The following is a 25776-nucleotide window of genomic DNA, read 5'->3' as shown; positions in this document are numbered from 1 at the left end:
CGTTTCGTTTTCTCGGAGATGTGGCACAGTAGATTAACTGTTGATATCAGAATGCAGAGGTTCCCTTCCGGCCGTCAGCGGCCTTATTCCATTCTTTCCCCACACCTCTGCACCCTGCCTTGGGAAAAAGCATTTGTACACCTGCACTGCAGGGTCTAGTCACAGACCCATTTGGATTTGTCAACCTCACAGGAAAGCAACAGGCAGGAAGAGAACTCTTTGACCTTGGGAGGGTATCTGTGAAGTAGGGCAAGGAGTCTGAGATTCGATCCATTAGGATTATCCCTGTAATGACACAGATGGTCCTCAACCCAGTCCATGGACTAGAAAGGAAGGGCAAGGAAGACACAGTAGAGTTTTCTCTCTGGCTGAGGAGGCAAGAGAAACACATAGAAGGAAAGAACAAGCCCGAAAAGACAGTAAAGACGCACTCCTCAGTGTGCAGTGAGAGTTCCAAGAGGGAGGTGATGTGCTGAGGGCTGCCAGTTCAGGTCAGGACCAGGTCAGAAACCTGCTCTGGCCTAGACCCAAGGACTTGCAGAGAACAGAACCAGCTCAGTGGGTTTGAGAACAGGATAGGCGCTGGCCACGGGAGCCAGCGCAGTGAGGTCCCGATCAAACCCCGCTGGCGCTGGCGTCTTGCCTGGTGCAGAGGCGCCTACTTCCAGGAACTGGGTCTCAGAACTCAGCGGGAGGCTCCACCAGCCCTCCCATGCCTAATCTGCTGGCTGCTGCAGCTGGCACTTCCCTGCCCTGGGTTTGTGTGTGTATGTGTGTGTGTGGGGGGGGGAGGGGGCATGGTGCAGGGTGTGTTCTAGCCAGAGAAATGCCAAACAGCTGCGCTTGCCCCTTCCGCTGCCTTGACTGTTTTCCCAGAATTGACCTGAGGGATTCAGTGAAATGATTGAGAGGGACAATTAGTTGATTCTATTAGGAAGTTAGTTAAACCGGTGTTTAGCCTGAATTTATTATGGCAGATGGGTTTTGCGGGGCTAGACCAGGGCCATAGTTCCTGACCATCTCTCCCCACCATGTTGCTAAAAGGCGGGAGGAGCTGGACGATGAAGGGAGGGCCCCAGTCGGAAACAGTGGAGACAAAAAGCCTTGTGTGTACTTGCTTCCAGCCAGCTGCTAACTGTCGTCCACTCTCCTGTCAGCCCCAGCCCTGCCCAGTAGTTTCTCAGGAGAGCTCTTCTTGAGAGCACCAGAAACTGTCTTCTAGCAGATGTTAGGGACCAAGGGATTAAGCAAGAAGGGACACTCAGGCCTATGCATGGATATAGAGATTCGTTTTGGAGCCCTTTTTCCATTATGTTCCTCAAGTTTATCCAAGTTCTCGGAGCCCAGGTTATTCTCAGTGTAAGATTCTTTTGCTTGGCTCCGCACAGGGTCCGGCTGTTTGATCTTTGCCAGGTGGTACCTCCCTTCCAGGCCTCAGGGGCTCCATCTGTAAAATGGGAGTTAAGTCAGATGAGCTCTGTGGTACCTTATAGCTCAGATACTCACTCTGTGAGTTTAGGTTTGCCGTCTTTTGGTCCAAACTGTAATTGCTTTCCTGCGATGCCCCCAAGTGTCTCATTCCTACCAATATTTTTTTAAACTTAACGCTTTTCTGGCTTCTTTATTCCCTACCAGTGTGGACATATGGGTCCTCTTTGTTCCTTTCACAAAGCAAGCTGTCTACGTTGAGGTTTCTTTTCAAGAAGGGCAAGGAGGAATTTTGTATTTGCCTAAGATACTCAGACCCATCATCTGATACCACCCTTTCATCTTAGGCGTGTTTGATCATTCATTCATTTATATATTCATTTATCCATTCTCTCATTCAGCAATATCAATGGTACACCTACCTTTTGGCTCATGTGTTGGGCAATGTGTGTACATAAGATCATGCACATGATCGGTTTTGTAAGATGGGAGGTGATTTGCAATGAACCTTGCTGTCTTCTTGAGCTGTCACCCTGCTTGTGTCACTCTGCACCCTTGGAGGGGAAGCCTGCAACTTGCACCATATCTTTAGGAATACAGTCAGCTACCCAGACTTAAGAGTATTGCAAATCGTCAATTCATAGGCTAAGCAGTCTAGAATAGAGATTACTTAAATGAAGTTAAACCTAAAAAAAGAGAAAAAGATGTGTAGATTAACTAATACAAGCTACATGTGTGTGTTTTCATCCCTTTATTGGGATACTTAGGATGTACCTCACTTAGGAGACTTTGAGTATCAGACCCAGTATTAATAGGGCTATTCTTATGACTTTGGATTGAATTAGTCAAACCTGGCACCATATGCTCTCAATGATATTCTTATCTAATTCTTATCCTTTTATCCATTTTACAGAAAGGGAAACTGATGCCAATATGTGAGCTTCACTATGGTGTCTGGTTGCTCAGAACATAATTGCAGTGCTGCAAAAGCCCTCTTTTTAGGGAGGAGGTGAATAGTGCCCAATCCTGGGTCTCCAGCTCCATCTATTCCTTCTCTGCGGTGTCCTCAGGCCCACACCCAGCTGTACCCCAGCTCTATTTGGACTTCCATAGAAAGCAGAACCAGAGGAAGCCTTGAGACCAGGCTTTCTATTTAAGCTCTGATGATTGGTGACAAGAACTCTCCTCATGCACCTTTATTCCAGATTGCTTGCCTGCTCAGACCTTTCCAACCTGCCTGACCCCACAGGCATGATAATCTGCCTGGATTCCTTGTCGCAGGCCAGTTTCTGCCACTTGGTGCTTTACACATCTTTTTCCTTAGAACTTCTTGGCGTCTTTACATGTTCTTTCTTTTTTTTTTTTTTTTTTTGTTGAGACAGAGTCTCACTTTGTTGCCCAGGCTAGAGTGAGTGCCGTGGCGTCAGCTTAGCTCACAGCAACCTCAAACTCCTGGGCTTAAGCGATCCTACTGCCTCAGCCTCCCGAGTAGCTGGGACTACAGGCATGCGCCACTATGCCCGGCTAATTTTTTTCTATATAGATTTTTAGGTGTCCATATAATGTCTTTCTATTTTTAGTAGAGACGGGGTCTCGCTCAGGCTGGTCTCGAACTCCTGACCTTGAGCAATCCACCCGCCTCGGCCTCCCAGAGTGCTAGGATTACAGGCGTGAGCCACCGCGCCCGGCCTTTACATGTTCTTGACACATGCCTTGACCTTCTAGATCCTTGACCTTTTGCCAAGAGGCTCTGTAACACATGTCTTGCCTATTGAGCCCACATCCTAGCCTGCTTTACTTCTGCTGCCTTGATGCCACCCTCCTTCAGTGTGACATTGACCGTTCTGGGCACGTGCAAGCCTCCTTCCCAGGAAGCCGGAGCTCCAAATGACAGCTGTGTATGAGGGATGGCTCACTTGACAACTGATTCAGGACATTGACAAGGTCTCATTATTTTTTTGCTCTTGTGTTTACATCTTTCAAGTATGCTTGAAAAAAATCAAGAAAACAATACAATTTGGTTTTCCAAATTGAAATGATAATGAAATTGCCTTTTTATTTATTTGGTTTCTGTTATTCTCATCTTTCCCTAGGCCTGTTCTCACACATACCACCAGCCGCCACCTCCACCCCCCCACTCCATCTTCCCACCAGCTTTCTCTCTGGAAAAGACATACCCTTTTGTAGCTGTGCTGATCTCCACTCACATACTGTATCTTTCCATGTCTTTCTCTCACTGTTCTTCCTGTTTTCATTCACAGATGACATAGCCAGTGATCACATCCAGGCCTATGCAGGTTGGGTTGAAAGGGCCAACATGGCATATTCTTTTTATAAAAATTTTGCTTTGGTTGACAGCTGGGTTTGCTCCCACCCCTCTGCTTTTTAGAAAGCCTGTTGCCTTTGCTTATAAAGAGACAGCCTGTAGGGCTGTGCTGACTGCAACTAGTCAGTTCATGCGATTCATCCAGTGGAAGAACATTGAGTGCCTGTTACATCCAGGACATCTAAAGAAAAGAGGAGACTCACTCTTACCTTGGGAGCACGCGTGGGGAAAAGACAGGTGTTCAGAGAGGGTTCACAGGCAGGAGTGACCTGGCTCTTGACTAGTTTTCACCACCTCTGACCACCTCACTTCACCTCTCATTTTAAAATCCTGTCTTCTCTTGGCTTGATTGATATCATGCTATTTGAGTGATTTTTTTTTCTCTGCTTTTGTTCCTCTGTTGCTTAGGTCTTCCCTGTCCCTCCCTCTAACTGAGATTTCTTAGAGGTTCAGTCCTCTGTGCTTTGCCTTTCCTTCTCTCTACTGCCTCTCCCCCCTGCTTTGGGGACAGGCTCAGTGTCTCCAGCCCAGACCTGTCTCTCAAGTTGCAGTTCAAAGACCTCATGGACATTCCTACAGGCAAGTGTTGCCAACCTTCCAGTCCCACCAATCAAAAACCAAACTCATCATCATACCTTCCCTTTAAGTATTATTTTTTTCAAGATAGAAACTGTAATATCACATGGGACTATTCCATCACTCTCATTTTTCTGCCATCTGCCAATATTAATTGGCAATTTTTCTTGATTAAATTTTAGAGCTGCCAGTAACCTTAGAGGTTATCTAGTATGGAGTTTTCATTGTCTCAGAGAGTCACAGGGTTAGTAGTAAGGCTGAGATTACAACCCAAGTCCGAAGATCCCTGGGCTTTTGCCTTTTTTTTTTGAGACAGTGTCTCACTCTGTTGCCCTAGGTAGAGTGCAGTGATGTCATTGTAGCTCACTGCAACCTGAAATTCCTGGAATAAAGCAATCCTCCTGCTTCAACCTCCTGAATAGCTGGGACTACAAGCATGCACCACCATGCCCAGCTAATTTCTCTATTTTTAGTAGAGACAGGGTCTCGCTCTTGTTCAGGCTGGTCTCGAACTCCTGACCTCAATTAATCCTCCCACTTAGTTGTCCCAGAGTGCTAGGATTACAGGGATGTGCCCCTGTGGCTGGCCAGCTGTTGCTTTTTTGACATAACACTACCCTAAAGTATAGGTGAAGTTCATAGTCTCTACAAACAAATGACTTGCGTTCTCCACTCAGCTCTGCCATTTGCTAGCTTTGATCTTGGGTAAGTAGCTTAATCTCTGTGCTTCATCTATAAAATGGAGATAATAATTACTTATTTTAATGTATAGCTGTTAGAACTAAATGAGAAAATAGCATAAAGCGTTTAGCATTTAGCTAGAGACCATCAGATCACCTCAGTTCTGGATCCACTGCTGACACTCTTCTAGATGTTTCCATGCTTACTGTTAAATCTTATCTAGTCTTTTCTAACATGGAACCATTAGACTGTAAAGCCTTTTCCTGCTCTGAATCCTATTGTCCTAACCACTTAAGGAATTCAAATCAAACCAGAGTTTCAACACCTTTTGAAAAAGAGAGTATCTGCAAATGTTAATACCTCAGATTAGAGCGAAGAAAGATAAAACAGAGAACTCATTAGTAAATACTTGTGAGGTGACTTCCAAAATTCTCCTTTGTTAATTTTGACAGGCAAGCAAAAGAGACCTTGGGCTAGTCTAGATTTATGCCATATCAGAAAGAGTGGCTGATTAGTTTGCTTGTAGGGTGGGGGAATAGGATCATACTAGATATTCTGTTTAATAACCTGTCCTTATTTTCACTTTATAATATATCTTGGTCAAGTACTGTCAACAAGCAAATACACACTTATGAGTCCTAGTATATATGCAGATTTATTAGGGGAACTCTAAGAGATTGGAGAATGCATGAGAGGAAGAGATTTCTAGAACTACAGGGATATCTAAAGGAAGTGTGACTATCCTTGGAGCCATTAAGAAAAGGGATGGGACAGCTGAAATCTTTGAGAGTGGAGAGGACAGAGGGGGAGGCAAGGCAAAGGGAGCAGGTTGCCTAAGAACCCATAGGTCTAATAGCTTAACCTGAAAGACTTCAAACCTTACAAACTGCTTTCTAAGACAAACTAGTGCCTCTAGGGGTAGCTTTTTATGTCTAGTTACCTTAGATTGTCAGAGCTGAAAGAATTTCAGAGACCTCCTCATATGGAATGTGAGGAAACTGAGGCCCAGAGAGCAGAGAGAATCCACGTGGTTTGATTCAAAATGGCATGATGAACATTATTTAGCTGGCTTTTGTGTGTAGAGAGGATGCAGTGAATCATTTGTATTATCATACTCATACTTAAAGAAATTAAGTCACCTGTGTCTTAAAACAGAGAACCAAAATCTTGATTTTTCTCTTTCATTTATTTATTTTACAAACACGGTCTCACTCTGTTGCCAAGGCTGAAGTGCAATGGCACAATCATAGCTCACTGCAACCTTGAATTCCTGGGCTCAAGTGATCCTCCTGCCTCAAATTTTGGAACAGCTGGGACTACAGGCACATGCCATCATGCCTGGCTAATTTTTAATTTTTTTGTAGAGATGGGATTTTGCCATGTTGCCCAGGCTGCTCTTGAACTCCTGGCCTCAAGCTGTCCTCCCACCTTGGCCTCCCAAAGTATTGGGTTACAGGCATGAGCCATTGCACCCAGCCTGTTTTTTCTCCTTCAGAGGGTGACTAAACTAGAGTTAGAAGCCTACTTTGCCTGACCTTTTTTAACTTTGATAAAGGCAACTTTGATTCATGATGCATGAGCCTGGGTCTTTGAAACTGATAAGAAATGGTTTGTTCATTGAACATGCAAACAAATTACTTTCCAAAGGCTGAAATTTAAACTGACATTAAGCTCCAAGACCATCTATATTTAATTATACATAAAGGCCAGAAAACAATTTGCAACCTTAACATAGTAAAATTAAAAGAGAAGTCCCACCTATGCAAATAATTTATTTCGTTGCAACACCTTCCTTTAGTTTTGCCATCATTTGTCTGTATTAGCAGTTCTGGCTTTACCAGTACTTCCAGGGAGGCTCTGAAATGTAAGCGTAGATTGGAAATAAGCAATCAGTACAGCTCCCAGGACAGGCTAATGCTATAGCACCAAGGAGTGTGGTGGCTTCTAACAATGTTTGCATCTTGGTAGAGGAATAATAATGAAATGCTATCTATAACAATATATTTCTCTCAGAATGTGTCTTAGGGGTCAAAATGTAGTGGGAGGAACACAGGCAAGAAAACGTAGAGATCTGGACCCTAATTCTGACCCAGAGCAATTCCCTTCTCTGCTCTGGCCCTCAAGTTCCTCATCTATAAGTTGTGAGGCCTGGACCTAGTGATCATGTTGAGAGAAAAGGGAGAGAATGTGAAACGAATAGCGTGAACCAAATAAAAATGGCTTGGTTATTTCTGAATGCTCTCTCACCTTCCCCTACTCCCTGCCATACATACATACATGCATGCACTATTTTCCCCTCAGCTGAGCACAGCTTGGTATTGTGGAAAGAGTACTGGACTAGGGGTCAGGATATCTGGATTCTCATTCCAGCTGTTTCTTGAACTCTCTGTGTGTCCTACAGTAAGTCTCTTTCCCTCCTCAGTTTCCCTATCTGCAAAGTGAAGGAGTTGGGTTCTCATTGGTACTCCAATAGAAGTATGTAAATACACACACACACACACACACACACACCCGATCCATCCCTAACTAAAGCAGGACTTCCCCTGGGGCAGAGCTCTGCAGGTCTATGTGTTTAGTGGCTTCTCAAGTGACTCTGATGTGCCCCCTGGCTGGCCAGTCTCCATAGGCCCTCTCAGCTCTGCCATTCTGGGAGATGAATGGGCAACTTGGGGGAGCCTTTTCGGCACCATGTGTCCTACTGCTGCCACTCTGGTGGTACAGGGATTAGCTGCACAATATTTTTCGCTCACCGCTTCCCAGGGGAGTCTTTTCACAGGATGGGAGGTGTCGCAGAGGCGAGGGCAGGAGGCACAAAGGCACACACTGTGGAGTCACCACATGGCAAGCTGCCAAGCCACTGCTCTTAACCTCTCAGTTGTTGCTCATGTGGGCCTTTCTTGAACTATACAGGAACCTGATTAAATCAATTGATTCCTGGCTTTTCGATAATCCCCTCTCTGGTGGGTTGCACGCTGTTTATCAAGACCTGCTGAGGAAGCCGGTGCCGGGTTAAATTCTTTGTACCGAGAAGGCTAGAGCTGGCTTGATGCAGAGATGAATATGGTGAAGGAGGGAAGGGAGCCTGTTGCCTGCCTTTCTCTCTCTGTTGCTTTAGCAAACTTGGAGCATTACAGACCAAATGTGTTTGCAGAATGGAAAGACGGAGGCATGGGGGGGGGGGTGCTCAATCCGGAATTTACAGGGTACAGTTCTTAGCACAGTGCTGAACACAGAAGAGAGCACAGCAAGTGGAAGCTGCTAGTGGCAGCCCAGTGTGAGGGAAAAGAAGCTCTCTAAAGAAGACCCGGATGTAACCCCAGCTCTTCAGAACTTGTGCCTCCATAACTCTTGGCTTCCTTAAGTTTCCTGGTCTCTAAAGTGAGGGGGCTGGACTCGATCAGTGATTTTAAAACTTAGACCCTCAGGGTTCTGGTGAGGTGCCCTAAGGCTTGCCTCAGGGGTATGGAAGGTGGGAGAGCAGGCAGGACTCAGACCCTCTAACTTACCACCCAGAGCCTCGGGGCTTTCCAGAACTCCCATTTACATCATATTCGAAGTCAGTAGTTGTCAAACTTTTCTGTCTCGAGACTTCTTTGTACTCTTAAAAAGTATTGAGGACCCCAAAGAGCTTTTGTTTATGTGGAATATACCTGTTGATATTGACCGTACTAGAATTAAAAACTGAGAGGTTTTCAAAACATGTATTAATCCACTTACAGTAACAATACTACACCTATTGCATATTAACATGATTTTTATGAAAAATAACTGATTTTCGAAAGCCAAACAATAAATGAGTGGCATCATTTTATATCTTGTAAATCTTTTTGATATCTGGCTCCGTAGATGATAAGTGGATTCCCATATCAGCTTCTGTATTTGATCTGTTGTGATATATTATTTTGATTAAAGGATATGAAGAAAATCCAGTCTCACACAGGCTTGTATTTGGGAAAGGGAAGACCTCGGGGACCCCCGAGTGGTCTTGGGGGCCACCAGTGTCTTCATGTCACATTTTGGCAACTGTTGTTCTATCTGGATGACGCTCCCTGGAGTCGTGCAGTGCCCATCTTGTGGGGCAATGAATGGCAGCCCTGCCCTCACCCCCTCCTCTTTCATCCTATCCCCTCTTCAGTTAGAGCAGCTCAGTTTTGATGTGCTTTTTATAAATGGAGTTATTGGAAGATTTTGTTTGAAAAAAGAACTTGGCTTCTTAAAGTGTTTCAAATCCACCCACTTAAATCTTAAGTTACCAGAGATCCAAGGATTTTGGGGCTGATGGAGATCATGGAGAGAGGGCTTCTCCCCTAAGGATGCAAACTCGTAGGCATTGAAGAGAGGCCTTTGGGATTGTGCCTCAGCTCTTCCTGGACAGTGAGTGGCATGTCATCTTGACAGTGACACTCTCAGTGCATGAAAATTGCATTGAATAGCTTCAAAGATTTAATGCCACTTCAGAATGGGGTTGACCTGCCCAGAGAGTGATATAGGCTGGAGGCAGAGTGGATTCAATATTTGTCGAGCTGTCTGATCACTGAAGAAGAGAGACAGGCCATAAAGGCAAGTTTCAGTGATATACTTATATGTTGTCATCTTTAGAGCTAGACATTCATAATTATTATTTATTTCCTAGATTTATGTCAGAACGTTATTTCAAAGGACAGGAGCCAGTGTCGAATACCATGGGATCTAAGTGCCTTCCGAACCCGTTGAAGCTTCTTCCAATTTCTTGTGTAATAGAGAAGGCCGTGCTGTTCTTTCCCTTATTGCCAGAATAGTTATTGATTTCATGTCATTTCTTTCCTAAAATCACCTTCTGGATTTTCCTAGGCTTGGCTCTAACAGCCAAGAATGTTCTTTCAGTCCTCTGCTGGGCCTGACGCGGTGAATCCCATCCATGTAAGTCAGGGGACAGTTCCACAAGCCATTCTGCTGACCTGCCTACCTGCCGACTTGCCTCTTTAGGCTGTGAGCATGCAGAGAGGCACTCCCAGAGCTATGGAGGAGGGGAGGCCCCCTACCTCCAAGCCCTGTCCTCATTTGCTTTGTTTCTCCCACTAGCCTAGGCATTAATTAAGAGGCCCAGACTCAAATGCCCAGCATTAGGTTCAATCATTTGGTGGACTAATTGGGTATCTCCAATTTAATGGACCTCTTCTCTAAAAGTAAGAAATAAGACTGCATCCCTGGGAGACACTGGAACCCTTATCCATTGCTGGTGGGAATTTAAAACGGTGCAGCTGCTGTGCAACACAGTTTGGCAGTTTCTCAAAAAGTTAAACAGAGTCTTACCATATGGTCTCTAGCAGTTCTCCTCCTAGGTATACACCCTAAGATAAATGAAAATATATGCCCACACATGAACTGGTACATGAACGTTCACAGCAGGATTAATCATGAGAGTGAAAAGGAAATAGAAACAACCTAAATGCCCGTGAGTGGATGTGGTGTATCCATACAGTAGAATATTGTTCAGCTGTAAAAAAGATTGAAGTGCTGCTGCAATGCTACAGTACGGATGAACCTCAAAAACTTTAGGCAAAGTGAAAGAAGCCAGACTAAAAGGCCACATATTGTATGATTCCACTTATATGAATAATCCAGGGTAAGCAAATCCACGGAGACAGAAAACAGATTTGTGCTTGCCAGGGCCGGAGGTGAGGGTGGAAGAGAGAGTGACTGTTTAATGGGTACAAGGTTTTCTTTTCGGTGATGAAAATGTTTTGGAAGCAGATACACGTGGCAGTTGCACAACATGTAATGTACTAAATCCCACTGATTTATACACTTTAAAATGCTGCATTTTATGTTACATGAATTTCACCTCGATAAAAATAAGCAAAACAAACGAACAACAAAGAAACCCACATGAATCCCTGGCTGCTACCCTCTCTTGGGCTAATTTCTCTCGTGAATGTTTGTGGAATCAGGAACCCAGTCCTGGGCTGTGAACTCCTCCAGATTGAAAACAGAAACCTGTAGGTATTTTCAGCAGTTATATACTGTGGAGCTACTAGGTATGGTTTTCTATAGTCCTGTCCTCACTGTGAGCCCATCGAAGGCAGGGACAATGTCTTGCTCACCCTTGAGTTTCAAGTGCCTGAGCACTATTCCCAGCACATAGGAGACACTCAGTAGATTTGTTGAATGAATGAATGAATGCGTTTGTTGCATCTCCTTATTCATCTCTATGTCACCCCATAGTGTTAATAATATAATAGTTCTACCACAGCAGGCGCTCAGGACAGATCTGTGGACTTGTCTAGTGAGTGGAGATAAGATTATTTAGATAAATTTTACTTTTCAAAAAAAAAATTTGGGTGTCTATACAATGGAATGTTATTTGGACCACGAAAAGGAATGAAGTACTGATAAATGCTAGGACATGGATGAACCTTGGAAGCATTATGCTAAGTGAAGAAAAGCCAGTCACAAAAGACCACTATTATATGATTCCATTTATTTGAAATGTCTAGAATAGGAAGATCTATAGAGACAGAAAGTAGATTCATGGTAGTTAGGGGCTGGGAGGAATGGAGGGATAGGGCAGGGACCACTGGAGTGTATGGGGTTTCTTTTGGACATGATTGAAAATATTCTAAAATTGACTGTGGTGATGGTTGCACGTATCTGTGAATATACTAAAAACCATTGTACACTTTAATTAGGTGAATTGTATAGTATGTGAAGTGATACCTCAATAAAGCTGTTAAAAATTTAGATATATGTCAGAAGAGTAAAGAACATAATCTGAATCAAAAGCGGGTGTGTCTGTGTTTTGAGAGAGACCCCCATTCAAAATCTAAAATAACTGTCCAGGTATATGCCAAAGGGTTTCTCTAGAGACAGATCCCTTTAAATTGCCTGATGAGAGTTGGGGGGCAGAGTAGCTTAAAGCCAGAGTATGAAGGGCAGCTGCCAACTGTTGAGCAGTTGGAGATTGATCAAAATGTATGGCAGTGGGAAACTAGGATTTAATTTATACAAACCCAGCTGCCTAGTGATTTCTCCACTGCCTGTAAGATGTACTGTGCACCCCTCTTTTGATGAGGAGGAATGAGCAAGCAGCCTAGTGATGTGCCACTTGTACAATTAGCAATTCAGCAAGGCTAGCTTCAAATAAGCAATTCCAAATTCTTCCTCCCACTTGTGAGGACCCTCCCCACTACTTCAGTGGCTATCGGCTTTCCTGAAAGAAGGGACACTGCCCTGCTGCTATAGGGCTACCGTGTGGGGTTAAGGTAGGAGTCCCACAGGGGTGGTGTGTAGAGAGCAGCACCACCTAGTGCTGGATACAGACTTCAGCTGTATCCCTTTCCCTTAAGCATGAAGAAACTCCCACGGCATCATCCCAGTTAGCTGGCAGCTTGGCTGTCATGATCACTCTGGCAACCCTCAGCAGCCTGGGGTGGCACACCAGTTCCTGTGGGGAGATTACACAGCCCTCTGTGGCTATGAAGGAGTCGGTAGGCTGTTCTGATGGCTTCCTGTTTTCCTTGGTTCCCGAGGACAAGGACAGTCCAAAGGTGTTCCCGGGAATCTGAGAACCAGGCACCAGCCAAGATTTTGTTGAATCTGGGTTTTGCAAGTGAGGGCTCACCCTATTCTTTCTTTGATTGCAAAACATGAATATGTTAAAACTCACTTGTAACTTGAAGGGACCTCATTTCTATATGTGAGATGGCCACAGAGTAATTAGGGGGTCAAAACATTGCTAGTATAGAAGCACATAGGCTTTGGAGTTAGACCGACCTGCAAGTCCCATTCTCCATTTAGTTACATGACCTTGGCAAAGTGCTTCATCTCTCTGAGGCTCGGTTCCCTTACTTGTAAAAGGAGATAGGAAAGAGGATCTTACAAAGCTATTGTTCTAATTAAACAACAGAGCCCAGTCCTCATGCTTGGATCCCTGCTGCTGGCTCCCAACTGGCCTTTTTACTTTTATCCTCTAGCATAGATCACTGCATTCATTTTCTTGTCAAGTACCTTGGTGCATTTAAGATTCCCAAACCAGAAGTCATAAAATCTGGGAGATGATTTTGACCCCATTACAAACTGTGTGACATTGGATAAGTCCTTTTCTCTCTCAGGACCTAAAAAAATGCAGAGTTTGGGCTTGATGGTCTTTAAGGGTACCTTCCAACTTTGATAGTGTTAGATCCGGTTCCCCTTGGCCCCAGGAACAGAGAGGCAGAGTCACTGAGGCTGCAAAAAGCCAAAGGAGTTTATTGACTAGCCCGGGCCAGGGTCCAAATTCCAGAGAACCAATGCAGTGGCCTCTCCAGGAACTAGGACCCCGCCCTGGGGTAAAGGTTAAGCTTTTATACTTTTCTGTATGCTAGTTTTCACACGACACGTTAGTCTGCACACAACACGTTAGTCTGCACATGACATACTAGTCTGCACACGACACACTAGTCTGCACATAACACACTAGTCTGCACGTCATCTCCCTTCAGTTTATTTGTTCTTAAAGGTTAAGCTTTTATACTTTTCTGTATGCTAGTTTTCACACGACACGTTAGTCTGCACACGACATACTAGTCTGCACACGACACACTAGTCTGCACATAACACACTAGTCTGCACATCATCTCCCTTCAGTTTATTTGTTCTTTTTTTAGAAGTGGCTGATCGCATTGGCTTTTGGTTTGTTGACTCTAAGCTTCGAGCTTTTCGCGCTGGCGCCAGTTGTAGTTAACGTCATCCAGGGGAAGAGGAGGGTCTCCGACGGGGGAGGGGGGCTGTTGTTGCATACCTTCTAGTTTTTGGTTACAAGCGATACTGGGAACACACGCCCTGCACAAGCCGTTCATGCGCTGATCATGTCTTGCTCTTCTTATCTACTTAGTTGGTTGGAAGGCACCTGGACTCTCTAGTCTTTTATCAGGAAGTAACTTGCGGTTACCTCCCCGGGGCTTTGTTTTCCTTTACTTTAGTGAAGCCTGCCATACGCTAAGCACCAAGCCAGCAAGCCATATATACAGAAGCAGAACTAGGCTTCTCACATCCAGGAAGCCTAGCCTATCATGGAGTTACCTTTGTTCTTATCTCTGTTCTTCATTCTGATTAACTATATTTATTAAACAACTAAAAGCAAGCATAGTCACAGAAGCGAATAGCATCAGTTAGAATCAAAGAGAGCACACATTTTCCTACTATCAATTCCTGTTCTTCAATAGGTTTTTAAATTAAGTCAGGGTCAAATTCTGAATGGCCTGCCTCACCATGGTAGAAGATGGACTTGATCATTTGGCTAACACAACTCTTTCCCATGGCAAAAATTCTCCTCTTACCACTGTAGTTACACGGGTCTCCTGGGAATGGGGAACATACTCTAGCTTCTTCCCATTGTTTTCCTTGGTCATCTTGCCTTGGACTTTCTGGATTCTGTCTGTATCTGATTTAATCACGTTTTCCTGTAAATAAGAAATATAGGTGTAATAGCAAGAAGCAGCCCCAGCCCCCACTGCTCCATAGAGAGAGACCTGATCCGCCTGCCAACTTCCCTTTCCCTGCAGTCCCCTGGCCCATCTACTGCCACCTGATTTATGTCCTAGGGGAGCAGCATAGCTATGGTGAAGATTTACACCAGGTTTTCATCTTCAAATGAGCTACTACCTCTGTTCCTTGTGCATTCAAGTGCTTGGCACTCATAGCCTGCAAGTTTATCCTGGAATTTAAAATGAAAAATAGTCCCATGAGAAGCTTAAAGAGAGGTGTACAAGGAAGCACTTCAGAGAATGCTGCAGCCTTGTACAGTAACGAGGGCACAATTCCCGGCTCTCAGTGGAGGGGTGATATGCCCAGAGAGATTATATTCAATGACTTTTTCCACATTAGTGCCTCGCGGAGGCGTGGCACACAGTGCAACAGGCAAGGCGTCAGATTCGGAGTCAGGAAATACTGAATATTCCAATCTCAGCACCTTCACTTATTAGCTGTATGACCTTGAGCGAGGTACCCTCGGAGCCTCCCTGACTTCCCTGTAAAACAAGAATGATGCCTACTTCAAAGGGTTGCTGTGAAGATAAAATGAACTATAGTTAGTACAGCTTAGTGGCTAATGAGCTTGGGCACTGGCATCCTTCAACTCTGGATTGGAATCCAGACTCTACCACTTATCTTGCAAGTCCCTCCGAGCCTCGGTTTACTCATCTATACAGTGAATATAGACTTTTGTTCAGGCTGAAATAATTCCCACATAGTGTATGGTGCCTGGCATATAGTAAGCACTCATGACATGGTAGCTAATGGTATGATTGTTATTGTCTGTCATTTAGGTATGTTAGAACTGGTTTCCCTCAGCCCCAGGAACAGATAGGCAGAGTCACCAAGGCTGCAACAGACAAAGGAGTTTATTTTCTAGCCCGGGCTAGGGTCCAAGGCTCAGAGCACCAGCGCAGTGGTCTCTCTACGAGCCAAGACCCCGCCCTGGGGTGGGCACTAAGCTTTTATACTTACCAATAGGTTACATGTATCGGGCACACCCCCCCCCCCTTTTAGTTCATTTGCTCTTTCAAAAGTGGCTTATAGGCCGGGCGCGGTGGCTCACGCCTGTAATCCTAGCACTCTGGGAGGCCGAGGTGGGCGGATCGTTTAAGCTCAGGAGTTCGAGACCAGCCTGAGCAAGAGCGAGACCCCATCTCTACTAAAAATAGAAAGAAATTATATGGAAAGCTAAAAATATATATAGAAAAAAATTAGCCGGGCATGGTGGTGCATGCCTGTAGTCCCAGCTACTCGGGAGGCTAAGACAGGAGGATCGCTTGAGCTCAGGAGTTTGAGGTTGCTGTGAGCTAGGCTGACGCCATGACACTTTAGCCCAGGCAACAGAGTGAGACTCTGTCTCAAAAAAAAAAAAAAAAAAGTAGCTGATAGTATTGGCTCCTGATTGGCTGGTTTCCAAGCCTGGGCTCTGGCTCCTGATTGGTCAGTTTCCAAGCCGGGGCTCTGGCTCCTGATTGGCCAGTTTCCAAGCCAGGGCTCTGACTCCTGATTGGCCAGTTTCCAAGCCGGGGCTCTGGCTCCTGATTGGCCAGTTTCCAAGCCGGGGCTCTGGCTCCTGATTGGCCAGTTTCCAAGCCAGGGCTTTGACTCCTGATTGGCCAGTTTCCAAGCCGGGGCTCTGGCTCCTGATTGGCCAGTTTCCAAGCCGGGGCTTTGACTCCTGATTGGCCAGTTTCCAAGCCGGGGCTCTGGCTCCTGATTGGCCAGTTTCCAAGCCAGGGCTTTGACTCCTGATTGGCCAGTTTCCAAGCCGGGGCTTTCAGTTGTTACTAGTGGCATTCCGGGGAGGGGGAGGGCCTGCGTTGGGGAAACCGAAACTTAGGCCTATCCTAGGAGGTCCAGTCTGTCATGGAGTTACTGTTTTCCTTCCTGCTCTACAGGTATAATTTCCAACAATTCTAGAAAAGTTTCTGCGTATTCCTTGAAGTGATTTGGCAAGCATTTTTCCATATTTTGTATTCTTGGGGCAAAAGCATTGAGTATTTTTAGTCCTGGTTTTGAAAGTATAGGTAAGACGTGAAACTGAGAATCCTGCAATAAAAGGAGACCCGTTTCCTCAGAGAAACAAAGGCGTTGCCCTAACAATGGCATTACATCCCTCACATTAAAAAGATGTCTGAAGCCCACAAAACTGTTGAACTGGTCATGATTTTTCAAAAACAGTGCCTCTGTTACAGCAAGTGTTACAGCGAGTGGTCCCGAGGACAAACCGAGCGGCACGCGGAGAGTCGGAGAATCAAGGTTTATTTGCCAGCGGGCTCAGAGGGGTCTCGCCACCAAATTCTGAGCCCCGTCCACCCAATTTTTCCCATTTTTATTAAGTTGGGGTGATCCTAGGGGAGGAGGGTCTCAGGTGACAATGCTGGCCAGGTAATGCTTAGTGTCTGCTCCAGGCTATAGGATTAGTGTTATGCTGATGTGCCAAATGTTAGGTCAGTGATATGTTAATGTCCCAGGTGTTAGGTTAGTGATATGCTAATGTGGGTCCTCTGTGAGGGGTGGGGGTCTCAGGCAGCTGCTGTGCCAAGCAATAGATGGGAGTTTTCCTTATCACCTCCATCAATAGCAGCAGCATTAATCCAGTTATGAAAATTATGCCTCCTGAACAGAAAGAGCTGTTTAGCCTGGGGTTTCAAGCACAACCCTGGACATGTGGACTTCTTATATCGACTGGCAAGGTACATGTGGGCAAGAACAGCGGTGTCTTAAAGTCTTTATCACAGATTTTTGGCAATGACGTCCACCATCCAGATGTTTCATTTACTTGACTCCAAACACTTAGATCTTTGGAAACGTGAGTACGTGGGGTATTTTTCATATTTTCATCAACCGTCGGTTATATTAAATCCAGCAGGTTTTATTGATCACCTGGTTTGTGCCCTCTGTTAGGAATTATCAGAGATCACAAGGAAGTCACAGTTTTCTTGAGAAAAATGAAGCTGGCAGGTTTGAGGCGACCAAAGAAAAGTAGAAGAGCTTGGATTTGAACACAGTTCTGTCAGCACCAGTGCCTATGCTCACTCCACTCGAGCACATGGCCTCTTGCCAGACCCATGAATCGCTTTTTGCTTTGGGCTTGCTTGAAGGAAGTTGTTTTAGACCAAATCCAGTGCTTCCCATAATGACTTCAGCAGAGACCTAAGCTCCTTGCTGAAAGCAGGTGACATATATCCAGAACGGACATTTTCCATGTGTCTCTATTGTCTGATCCTGTTAGTGACTGGTCTGAACATTTCCTGAGAATGATCTGAATCCTGATTTTAGCACTGGCCAAATCATTACTTGTTAGGGACTTTTTCATTCTCTGTGTTTTAAAAGTGTGAAAATGTGAATGAAGCAGCTGTCTTGTGCTGGCAGCTTGCCATCCTTTGTCTGTGTCCACATAAAATATTTGAGATTCAATAAAGTAGCTGCCCCTTGCGAAGCTAACTGCAAAAGGTGCAGTGACAATAGCTCACTGCAACTTTGAACTCCTAGGCTCAAGCAGTCCTCCTGCCTTAGCCTCCTAAGTAGCTGGGGCCACAGGCATGCGCCACCTCATTCTGCTGATTTGAACCAGTGCAGAAATAGCATCATTGTTGAACTTCGAGACCCAAAAAGCTGAAACATGGAAATAAAATGGGACAAAATAACTCCCAACATACACACTTATATTTATATTGTAAGTGAAACTTTTTCAGGCCCTTATTAACAGAAATCAAGCCCTGTCACACCCAGAAAATTTCTAAGGGATTCTTATTGGTTCTTAACTTTCTTCAAAGAAATGTACTGTAAAATGTGACCAAGTTGAGGCAATGCATCACTGGAACCTACCATACAAATACAGATGTTTGCATTAGAAGAATTCTAAAACACATATGAATATTGCCTCCAAGTTTCAATTGATGAAGTTGGCCTGTGTCTGTGTGCCTTATTTTATAACTCAACTAGCACCCCCACATCATAAGTGGGAATACTTCTCAGGAGAGAGGACAAGCCAGGTTTTCTTTTATAGTCCTCCGGTTTTAATTTTTGCTTTGCTTTGTTTGTTCACCCCATTCTGAAAGACTAAATTTCCACATAGGTGTTATAGAAATGCTTTCAGAAAGAATATATCCTGCCATAGCCAATGACAAGTTATAGACAAATTCATTTCCCAGGGCAGCAAGAATCTCTGTCTCCCGATTCTTAATTAAATCAGCACTAGAGGGCACTCTTATGATGTCAAAAATGGAAGATTTTTACTAAAATCTAGTGGGCCAGGGTGGGAATGAGGGGAAGAGGAGGGGTGGTTTCCATAAGGACTTCAGACAACAAACAGCCTAGACTACACATCGGCAACTGAGAATTGATTAGAAAACACTATTTGAAAAGGGCTGTTCAGGAATCTGCCTCATCAGATCCACTTTGTTTCCAGAATGTGGTTGAGTTTTGGCAATTCAGGGCCCAGGTATTAGGCATTATTTCTCAAAATGGAAGACATGTAAGAATCACTGATTGTTACCATGTGATGTAGTAAAAGCACATTTAGGCAGAAAACAAAACGTGAGAGAGAGGCGTAGGGAAATGTGTTTACGATTTAACAGCTACTGGAAAAGAAGACTTTAGAATCCTTGGGGTCTTTTATGGTTGTTTTCCCAGTGTTTTGCAGCCCTTGCTCTGTAAGTTGTTCTGAAGGGTTGTGTGATTGGGACAGCAGGTGCTTGCTTGCCTGCTGACCCTGGGCAGGCTCTGGTGGACACAAAGTGGGTGAGATGAGCTGTTAAGGAAAGGGACCAATAGACTTGGTCTTGGCTCTGCCACTGATGTGATCTGTGGCAAGTCCCTGCCCCCTCAATGTCTCAGGGTCAGGGAAGGGTTGAGTGACACTAATGGTCTCTAAAAGATCACTAGACGACATCTCCCAACCCTCAGAGTCTATGACTGATGATTGCAGAAAGAACTCTCAATATCAGTTGTTTCTATTAATAGCATCCACTTGAATTCTGAATCAAACAAAATGTGAGGCTTGGCATGGTGGCTCATGCCTGTAATCCCAGCACTTTGGGAGGCTGAGGCCAGAGGATTACATGAGGCTAGGAGTTCAAGACCAGCCTGGACAATATAGTGAAACCCTGTCTCTACAAAAAATTTAAAAATTAGCTGGATGTGATGGTGCATGCTTGTGGTCCCAGCTACGCAGGAGACCGAGGCAGGAGGATCACTTGAGCCCAGGAGTGCAAAGTTGCAGTGAGCTATGATCATGCCACTGCAGTCCAGCCTGAGTGACACACACAAACACACACACACACACACACACTCACACACCAAGATGTGGTAGGCACAACTCGGGATAGAAGGTGACTCCATGCTGTCACTAGAGATGGTACCGAAAAGATTTTCAAGCCCAGAGGGGCTGATCTGCCCACATTAGTCATTCCTTTAGCTTTCTGGCCTAGCCCAAATATAACCTCAGAGAGTTACCACACTAAGCCATCAGTAGGTCCCCTCAAATTGGCTTATTATGTCCAATTTAGGCGACTCCTAACTTATCTTGTGTGGTAGGCACTAGCCAGAATCTCAGGCATGCTCATGTACAGTTTATTCCCCGAGGAGCCAGTGAGAGGACTAGGGACCTGATGGGAAGAGTGGGACACTGATGACAAACTTACCTATTCTGACTTTGGCCCCAGAATTCGTTAGAGAAATGCAGGAGTGTCTCTAAATCACGGTTTGTAAGAACCCGAGCTGTACTTCACAGGAATGTTCTTGACTGAGTCAAATTCATTATAAAATCTTAGAAAGTAATAGTGAACAGGGGTCTTTGGGGAAGTGCTTAGTCCAACACCCTCACTTTGGAGACAGGGAAACAGACAGCCATCTTCCCCATTTGGGAATGGGCTTGCCCAGGCTTTCATAGGCGGTTAATGGCCGAGCTGGCATGGGGACCTCAGTTTTTGACTTCTCGTCCAGGCCTCTTTCTGTTACTATGTGCTATATTTATCTCTCCCCACCTACATTGACTCTAGGGAATAAGTGACCAGTGGCAATTAACCAAAGGGTTTTTGACCTAACTAGAATAGCCCTGTGTTATATATTGTGTCATTTAGGTGGTATGAATGGAGAAATATGGGGACAAATCCCTATCAAAAATACGTCCTTTCTAAATGTCATAGGACTGGAGAGCGAACCAATAGAGAGTCAAGAAGGCTCTGTAGCCTTGAGGTGCTCTTGCCCCAAACAAAGATCAGATTAAAATCCTTGTCAACTGGCAGGGAAAGAAAGGACATGAGGGTGGGTGTGGAATCCAGATTTAGAATCTTGGGGGAGGGCAGACACTGTGAAAGGAGCAGTTAAGACAAACTCAGGGGACTTCACAGTTGTTCTAAATGGAGTGGAGTTGGCATGGGAAAAGGAAGAACACAGAGCAGTCAAACAGTAGAACACAGATGTAGGGAACACCCTTCCCTCATATCAATAACACAGTTGCTTTCGAAGTGGCCTTTTACATGCAGGTGTCTTTAAGCACAGGCTTTGAAAAGCACCTTCTTTTCCCAGGTCAGCAAGGTGGTAATGGGGGCTGGGAGCTGTGTCCCTGGCCTCCCACAGACTCACTGTCCTTCTGGACAATTCTCTTGTTGGTCTTCCTCCATAGATGAAAGTAATCATGCATAATATCTATGGCATACTGACTCTGGACCTGGTATTCTGCTACAGGGTTTACATTCATGATCTCATCTAATCTTCACAAGTACCTTCCCTGCCTTCTAGAGCAGACGCATTGGCCTGCCTATACAGATTGTTTACTGTAGGTTTCTGCTCTGATTGGGCTGGCTTCCTTTCTGATTGGTCAGTGTACATGCCATATCTGTTGTTAAATATGCTGAATATCATCAATGGTGTAGGCACCATACTTGTCCCCGTTTTGTAGGTGAGGAAATCAGGCTGAGAGATTAAATCACCTTTGCAGTGTCGTGCAGTTAGTAAATGAAAGAGCCTGGACTAAAACCCAGTCTGTGGGACTCCTGGGCTTATTTCATAGCCCCACACAACCTCTCAGGCCTGTGCATAAGTAAAAGGCTGAGGCCAAGCATTTTAACACTTTGCTAGTAAAAAGACAGGTAGCTTATTTTGCCTAGGGCCTTAAGCAAATCCAGGCCCTTTGTCTGGCTACTCCATTTGCCTCCACCGGTTTGAACAAGCCTGGGACTTTGGTGCATGGGTCCCCTTCTCATCTATGGGGACCAAATTTAGCATGCAGGATGATAAGGTTTTTTCCCACTGGGATATACTGCATTTGGCCTTCAGAGACCAAATGAGGAAGGTTGCCTGAGGTACAAAACGAAGTGGTGGGTTACTGAGCAACAGTGTCCGAGTTGAGACCAGGATGAAGGTAGAAGGGAGTGGGGAGAATGTAGAAAATCAAAACCACAGCAGCTCTTAGTGTTGGAGTTGGATGGAGGGTGAGCAAACCAGTCCAGTGTTGGAAACCAGAGAGGTTGTATGGGCCATTTGCTTGGCAGCTCTGGAACAGTGGTAGGCAATTATTTCCCACAGAGTATATTATCTGCCACAGATTTCCAGACCAGTACAGTGTTGGTGTGGGTTTTTATTTTATTTTATTTTATTTTTATTTTTTTTGAGACAGAGTCTCACTCTGTTGCCCTGGCTAGAGTCCTGTGGCGTCAGCCTCACTCACAGCAACCTCAAACTCCTGGGCTCAAGCCGATCTTCCTGCCTCAGCCTCCCGAGTAGCTGGGACTACAGGCATGTGCCACCATGCCCGGCTAATTTTTCTATATATATTTTTAGTTGTCCAGATCATTTCTTTCTATTTTTAGTAGAGACGGGGTCTCGCTCTTGCTCAGGCTGGTCTCGAACACCTGACCTTGAGCGATCCTCCCACCTCGGCCTCCCAGAGTGCTAGGATTACAGGCGTGAGTCACTGCGCCTGGCCTGTTTTTTTGTTTTGTTTTTTAATACCTTTCACAAAATCTGAGCATCTTTCTAGCCTTAATCTGGAAGTGTGTGGCTGTGGAGGTCTCTGCTGAGGGATAGCCATTACCAACATCCCAGGTTTCTGTCAGGCAAAGAATCTGCATGAACAGAAAAAGAAATGGAGAGAGTAAATTTGTTCATCAATTAGCTTTTTCTTGTTTTTCTCAATGAAGTTTCCTTGAATAAATTTTTCATCATAAAGAAGCAGCCTCTCTGTGTTTCAAATAAACAAAGCTGTTGCCCTGGACAGAAGGATGTTCACATTACAATTTGGCCATTATTGTTTTGGCCATATTCTCATTTACTCATAAACTCAGAAAGCTGGGCTCTGGGCTCTGGGCTCTCTGAACTACTAATAGCATGTTGTACTGAGAAAATGACTAGAGATTGGTATACTTTTCACTAACTTGGCACCAAAATGAAAGGGAATGCTCTTAGAGAATTAAAGCATAGTGGGACTGGGGGATTTTGAGCAATCACCTTGTCAAACTCCTTCATTTCATACACTTCCCTGAGAGAGTGGAGAAGAGAATTTTCCCAAGATCAAATGAGTCATTGGTAAAACCTGGATTAGAAACCAGGGATCCTGATTCTCAGTCAAAGGCTCTTGGATTTTTACACCATCCTGTTTTTCCTAGGTCTTAATTTGGGCAAGTAATATCAAAGTGAATAGCTTCACTTTTATTTCTGAAGCCCTAAGCACCAACCCTGAGAATGTAAATGCCAAGGGTAGCTGTCATAGCTTTGAGTTCCTGGTTAGGATGAATCTGCCTCTGGAATTTTTGGACTCCCAAGTTTCCCCCATGTTCCCATTCCTCTGATGATACATATGCGTTCCCTTCATTTTCATCTTTTGCTTTCCCTATTAATTTGACACTCAGGCAGTTGCTGTCATATGAGGGCTAGTCACATCTTCTTGAACTTGACCCAGAGGAAGGTTATTCTTATGGCTTCTTGTCCAGCCAGTGGCTGGGTCATGGGCATGATAACCACAGCTCCTTTGGCCACTAACTGCTGTTGCTTTCCCGGGATGTGGCTTGCTGAGGGCTGATGAATCCCATCTCAAGAGTGCCACCTGGGCCAGCTGTTACAGAACATGACAGCCACCAATGAGAAAAACTCTGTTGGGATGTGGGACTATAATATTCTGAAATTGCCATTTGGAGACTTCCTGTTTTTGCAGCATTTCAAGGTGCAAGCGTGTGGCAGTCTGTGAGCAGCAAATGGTCTGGCTGTAAAGAAACCTGATTTACAGCTTGTTCGGAGGGCTTTCCACAAGGAGAAATCATGGATTTATAATGTCCCTTCCAATCAGAAAGAGAATTCTTTCTAATGCAAATGTGAAATCTGATGTCATTCCGTATGTTGTCCACACATAAATAAAGGCATAAATTAAAAAGGGAGATACTCTTTCCTAGAATTTGGTAACATACAGTACACACAGTTTCTGTGGCAAGCAGATGGCCTAAAAATGTTCCATAAAATTGTAAACTCCGTGGAAATAAGGATTTTCTTCTGTTTTATTCACTGCTATATCCTCATACCTGAACATTTTTGAATAAAATGTCATGATTAAAGTGTCATTTTAAAGGTTTCCACTTAAGAACCTTCCCGAAGAGATTGTGTGTACATAAGATGGGTTCTTAAAATTAATTGATTTTCTTCTAATTGGTATATCTCTGTTTTTTTGTTTTTTTTTTTACCTTTTCTCCCTGGCCTTTGGTTCACTTCTGATGACTGTCCGCCCTTTTGATTGATGCATCTACAATATCTGCATGGATCATCATTGAATACTCCACTTCTGCCCATCTGGACTCCAGGTAAGGCAATGCGCTTCCAAAAGTCTTCTCAGTGCAATCATTAAGAAAACTTTGATAGGCAGTCAAGAAGTTTACATAGAAAAAAAAAAAAAAAAAAAAAAAACCTCAAGAGCAATAATAGTTCTGTGATTAAAGTTCAATTTGATCCAGTCCTCCTAAATCAATTATGTATATACTTATAGTATTTGAACATTTCTATTATAAGTACAATAAAATGAAAATTACAGCTTTGGAAAGTGCTGAGTACTTGACTTTGGGATTTTCTGATACTAAGAATCAACATATGGCTTTATGTTTTCCTTTTATAAATGTTTTATTTTTTTTTGTTTGTGTTTTTCACCCAAAGTTGTGTTGTATGTTGTTCACAAGGCCAGGCACATGGAAGGGATCCGAGCCTCTCTTCACTGTGTAGGAATCTAACTCATGGGGTAGGTCAGTACACTGTAGATTACTTCTTTCTTGCAGCTAGAATAGAAGACGGGCACATGGGGCTCTGGATGGTAAGTCAGCTAATGGGGGTGTCTTGTCTAACAGACCCAATGTTAGGGCTCACCAAGTATATTGCTTTTGTTTCTCATAACACTTGCTTCCCCAACAGTCTTAACTCAGAACCAGGGAATGAGGGCTTAACCACATTAGGGAGTGATGATAAAAGAGGGATTTGTTGCTTCTCAAACGGTGATGCAAAAGCTCTGCCGCCAGCCATGCTATTAAAAGACTCTCTTAACTCACTTCTAAAGCCTGCAAACGTATTTGATGTAAAGAAACATTTCTTCCAAGAAAATACACAAGCCATATAACCCATTTGGGGCACAAAAGTGTTACTACATTGTAATACTCCTTGTTCTGGCATAATAAGAAAAAAAAAAAACAAAAAATTAACTGAATGCGTTTGCACCCTGAAATTAGCAACTGACCTGTGTAAAACTTTACAGTTCCTGCCTGCTAATATCAGAAATTCACACAGTAGAATTAGTGTTTTGTGACCCTTAACACATATATTATAAAAATAGCTAAGCAAGTTTTTTGAATGGAGAGACATTGCTTACTTTGATGGATGTCTTGTGTTTGGGTGGAAGGGACTAGAGAGGTGATTTATATATTACTTTGTGTGCACTTTGAATTTTCATCTTTTGAAAGAGCATCAGCAAAATCTAATCGTTCTTTTCTCCTTTTTCCTTTTGTTATTTGTGTTTCATATGTTCTTGATAGTATGAAAAATTCCTGTAAATTCCTCCCAGGTCCTTTCAATCAGGCATTTCCATTTCAGTGTTGCCACAGGGGTGGGGTGGGTTGGTTTTGGGGTTATTGGCTTTTGTTTTTTGCTTAGATTGCTTGCCATCGCTCTTTGTGAAAGCGAATGGAATTAGCATGAGTGAGTGGTAGATCCATCATTCCCAACCCATAGCCCTGCAGGGGGCTGGCTCTCAGTGCTGCCTTGCCTCTTTCACCCTTCTGATTCAGAATCTCCCCACTATT

At 44.2% G+C, this 25776-nt stretch overlaps 1 protein-coding gene across 2 annotated transcripts in view; it reads left to right on the top strand.

Annotated features, from left to right (window-relative positions):
• Positions 1–25776, top strand: part of LOC138378120 (heparan-sulfate 6-O-sulfotransferase 2) — a 321943-nt gene that overhangs the window by 218489 nt on the left and 77678 nt on the right. The window lies entirely within an intron of this gene.

The sequence above is a fragment of the Eulemur rufifrons genome, chromosome 30, assembly GCF_041146395.1.
Source record: "Eulemur rufifrons isolate Redbay chromosome 30, OSU_ERuf_1, whole genome shotgun sequence".
NCBI classification, from domain to species: Eukaryota; Metazoa; Chordata; class Mammalia; order Primates; family Lemuridae; genus Eulemur; species Eulemur rufifrons.
The sequence above is the reverse complement of the archived record's forward strand: the minus strand, read 5'-3'. Positions and strand labels throughout refer to the sequence as shown.